The sequence below is a fragment of the Citrus sinensis genome, chromosome 3, assembly GCF_022201045.2.
Source record: "Citrus sinensis cultivar Valencia sweet orange chromosome 3, DVS_A1.0, whole genome shotgun sequence".
Classification (NCBI taxonomy): Eukaryota; Viridiplantae; Streptophyta; class Magnoliopsida; order Sapindales; family Rutaceae; genus Citrus; species Citrus sinensis.
The window spans coordinates 16,603,768-16,608,627 of NC_068558.1; the positions used below are offsets into that span (position 1 = coordinate 16,603,768).

A 4,860-nucleotide genomic window follows, 5' to 3' on the forward strand; every position below is an offset into this window, starting at 1 on the left:
AAATACTAGAGGGGATTTTCTCACTAATAAATTTAGTGTAAAGTCTCTTTGTGCCAAACAGTAATGATCTTGCATTAGAGAGTTGGTATACTGTACAAAATCTAGACAATATTATTATTATCTGTCAATGATGAATCAAAACAACCTAAGTAAATTAGAGAGAAAAGTAAACTTACCAAATTAAGCCCGTGCATCACTAGGTCCACCTTCAACCAAAGCTTGAAACTAAATTAACTACTCATTTTGAGCTAGAGGTAAAATGGTAACTTTTTAAAAATCATAGAAAAATACAACATGCAACAAGATTTAGATAAAATGGAGCTCAAATTTGGATTCAAAATTGTGAATTAGGGGGCGAAACCCCTATTTATAAATATAGCGAATAAATCATGGCCATAAAATGAAAATAATTCAGATACTTAGGATTGTTTCACGTGGCAAGCTCTATTGGATAGACCACATCATTAGGGCTATCATTCCATGTACATGCAAGGATGTCAAGAAGGTCAGAATGGGTAGATTATTTATGGGAAATTAGGGAATAACAATATTATCCATATGGCAAATGATAAAGATAGAGCCATTAGAGAATACACAGTGTACATCCCTCTAGCCATAAACCCTGAAATAGTTAGCCCGAAGTGTAAGCTGATAATTTTGAGCTCAAACTAGTGATGTTTCAGATGCTTCAAATAGTAGGGCAATTCAATGGATTGCTATTTGAAGATCATCATCTACTCTTTAAGTTGTTTTTGGAAGTAAGTGATGCTTTCAAAATTGCTGGAGCATTACATGAGACATTGAGGCTCAGACTTTTTTCATTTTCTTTAAAAGATCGAAAAAGAGTATGGTTGAACTCCTCACTACCTAACTCTATCACCACATGGAATGACTTGACTGACAAATTTTTGATGAAATACTTCCCACCGACTAAAAATACAAAATTGAGGAATGAGATCACATATTTCCATCAACTTGAAGATGAGAGTTTATAATGGAAGAGAAAGATTCAAAGATCTACTCAGGAGATGTCCTTATCATGGTATTACTTGTTGTATATAGTTGGAAACATTTTACAATAGTCTCAACCTAAGCATTAGATTAATGGTGGACCCTTCAGCAAATGGGCTTTGCTATCTAAATCCTACAAAGAAGCTTATGAAATTTCAGAGAAGATAGCCAACAATAACTATGATTGGCCATCAACCAGATAAGCTACAGCATGAGAAACAACATGAGTTCATAATGTAGACGCCTTGACAGCGTTATCACCCCAAGTGACCTCATCAATAAATATGGTTAAATGTTATGACTACTGCTCCAGCAACTGTCAACCAAGTTGCTGAAGCATCCCGCGTTTATTATAGAGAAAGGCACTTATTTAACAATTGTCTTGGAAATCCAGCCTCAGTCAACTATGTGGGCAACTTTAACAGACAGAAGTACAACAATCCATATTCAAATGCTTACAACCTTAAATGGAGACAACACCCAAACTTCTCATGGAGCAATCTGAATTATAATGTTGCAGTATCCAGCGTACAAAACAGGTCTACTCAACCACCTGGATTTTACTAACAAAACCAAGGGCAAAAAAACACCAGCAATGATTAACTCAGTTTTTTTGAAGCTTTACTTAAGGAATACATTGTGAAAAATAAAGCAATTGTTTAGAGTCAAGTTGTATCCTTAAGAAATTTAGAGAATCAGATTGGATGACTTGCTACATCATTGAGTAATAGACCTGAGGGCAGTTTGCCCAGTAATACAGAGGATCCCAAAAGATAAGGAAATGAGCATTGTAAAGTGATTAACTTAAGGTCTGCAAAAGATGTTCATATTCCTGTTGGTGTACCAAAAAGAAGAGATGAACTCTTTGCAGCCCAATGGAAAACTCAAATTAAAGAAGAGCCACAACAATTTACTTTCCAGTCTGCTGATCTGAACAACTGATCTGTAGCATTAGCAGAAAATAATGATCCAGCAATTGTGGAAGAATGTGTTGTAGTACCAACCACATCAGTCCAGAACATGGCAAAAGAGAAGCAGCCTGTATAACATGTTGTAGCACAACATTTTAGAGACCTTCTACCTTCCTTGAAGATTTCAGAAGTAAAAGCAAGACAAACAATTTAGCAAGTTCCTAGAAGTGTTGAAGTAGCTACATATCAACATTCCTTTTGTAGATGTTCTCGAACAAATGCCAAATTATGTTAAGTTCTTAAAAGATATTCTGGCAAAGAAAAAGAGGCTTAGAGAGTTTGAAACAATTGTTTTAACACAAGAATTCAGTCATATGTTTCAAAACAAAATCTTTCAGAAGTTGAAAGATCTAAGGAGCTTCACAATTCCATGCTTCATAAGAACTAAATATAGTGGTAAGACACTCTGTGATTTGGGGGCTAAAATCAATCTTATACCTTTATCAGTATTCAAGTAATTGGGAGTTGGAGAAGTTAGGCCAACAACAGTGACTTTAAAACTTGTTGACAGATCTTACGTCTTTCAAGAACGGAAGATTGAAGATATATTAGTGAGGGTGGATAAATTTATTTTTCTAGTGGATTTCATATTGTTGAACTTTGAGGCAGATAAAGAAGTCTCAATCATTCTAGGAAGACCTTTTGTTAGCCACTAGAAAAACTCTGATTAATGTGTAAAAATGAGAATTGACTATGCGGGTGAAAGATCAGCAAGTTACATTTAATGTCTGGATGCTATAAAGAGTTCAAATGAGGTTGAAGATTGTAATTTTATCAGTGTTGTGGATTTTACTATTACAAAAAGATTAAACAGTTGTTGTAGTAAGGAAGGAATCAATGCCTCAACCAATACAGGATTCAAGGAAGCACATCCCCATTATTCTAGGTCGACCTTTCTTGGCAACTGCGGATGCTCACATTCAATGCAAGACTGGAAATATGCAGTTGTCCTTCGGCAACATGACTATAGAGCTAAACATTTTCAACATTGACAAACAACCTCACAGTGCAGATGATGGAATCGTTGATGTGGATTTAATAGAAACAATAGTTGATAATACTTTTGTTTCAAACTTTAGTAATGATCCTTTTTACAAACATGTTTAACTCACTTTGGTTTGGATTTTGATATTGACAGATCAGTCGATGAGGTCAACTCCCTCCTTGACTCAGCACCATCCATGGACACTAATAAATAGAAGTCAAGAGTAGAACAACTAGCACCATTAGAAAATAAACTCATCCCATCATCAGAATCACCACCGAAACTCGAGCTCAAACCATTGCCCAACACATTGGAATATGCATTTTTGGGAGAAGAAAGTACTATGCCGATAATCATCTCATCATCCCTAAATGACGAACAAAAAGATAAGTTGTTGGATGTTTTAAAAGAGCACAAAGGAGCATTAAGATGGACCATAGCGGACATAAAAGGTATAAACCCAGTAGACTGCATGCATTACATTCACCTCGATGAAAATGCTAAATCTATTAGGGAAATGCAACGTCAGTTAAATCCTAACATGAAAGAAGTTGTTAGAACTGAAGTCCTTAAGCTATTAGATGCAGGTATCATTTACCCAATTTCTGATAGTTCATGGGTCAGTCCTGTACAAGTTGTCATCAAAAAGTCAGGAGTCACAGTAGTTACGAATGCTGATAATGAATTGATACCCACTAAAGTGACTACAAGATGGCGTGTATGCATTGATTATAGAAAGTTGAATTCTGTCACACGTAAAGACCATTTTCTTTTACCATTTATCGATCAAATGCTTGATAGATTAGCAGTCCATGAATTTTATTGCTTTCTAAATGGCTACTTAGGATACAATCAGATCCCCATAGCACCAAAAGATCAAGAGAAGACCACTTTCATTTGCCCTTTTGGCACATTTGCATATAGGAGAATGCTATTTGAATTATGTAATGCACCTGCTACATTTCAATGATGCATGTTAAGCATTTTTTTTGATATGGTTGAACGATTCCTTGAAGTCTTTATGGATGACTTTTCTGTCTTTGGTGATTCATTTGATCAATGTTTACATCATCTAACACTAGTTCTGCAGAAATGTATCGAGAAAAACTTGGTCTTAAATTGGGAGAAATGCCATTTTATGGTAAAATAAAGTATTGTTCTCGGTCACATCATTTCGAGCAAAGGTATTGAGGTTGACAAAGCCAAGGTGGATCTCATTTCTAAACTTTCTCCACCCAAAACAGTCAGAGAAGTAAGATTTTTCCTTGGGCATGCTGGTTTCTATAGACGTTTCATTAAAGATTTTAGCAAAGTTTCTAGACCCTTATGCAATTTACTTGCTAAGGATGCACATTTTATCTTTGATGATTCATGTCTTGTGGCATTTGAAAAACTAAAACAGTTGTTGACATCATCACCCATCATTCAAACCCCAAACTGGAGCTTACCATTTGAGCTCATGTGTGATGCATCTGATTATGCAGTAGAAGCAGTATTAGGACAAAGTGTTGATCGAATTCCCCACGTTATTTATTATGCTAGTATGACATTGAATGATGCACAGTTGAACTATTCAACTACTGAAAAAGAAATGCTAGCAGTAGTGTTTGCATTAGAGAAATTTCGGTCTTATCTCATTGGTTGTAAAATAATTGTATTCACAGATCATGCTGCTCTTAAATATCTTCTCACAAAGAAAGATGCAAAAGCTAGACTAATTCGCTGGGTGTTACTTTTGCAGGAGTTCGACTTGGAATTTAAAGATAAGAAAGGCACAGAGAATGTTGTGGCTGACCATCTCTCTCGTTTTCATTTTGACACAATTACAGAATCATTACCATTGAATGAGTCATTCCCAGATGAACAATTGATGAGTGTGGAAGTATTACCATG

The 4,860-nt window shown here is 35.5% G+C and overlaps 1 non-coding gene across 1 annotated transcript; it reads right to left on the reverse strand.

The window, feature by feature from the left end:
* Window positions 1-941: 941 nt before the first annotated feature.
* On the reverse strand, window positions 942-1,046 carry LOC112498483 (small nucleolar RNA R71). The gene has a single exon (XR_003065794.2). It is a non-coding gene; the product is annotated as a small nucleolar RNA R71 (small nucleolar RNA).
* Window positions 1,047-4,860: the final 3,814 nt, after the last annotated feature.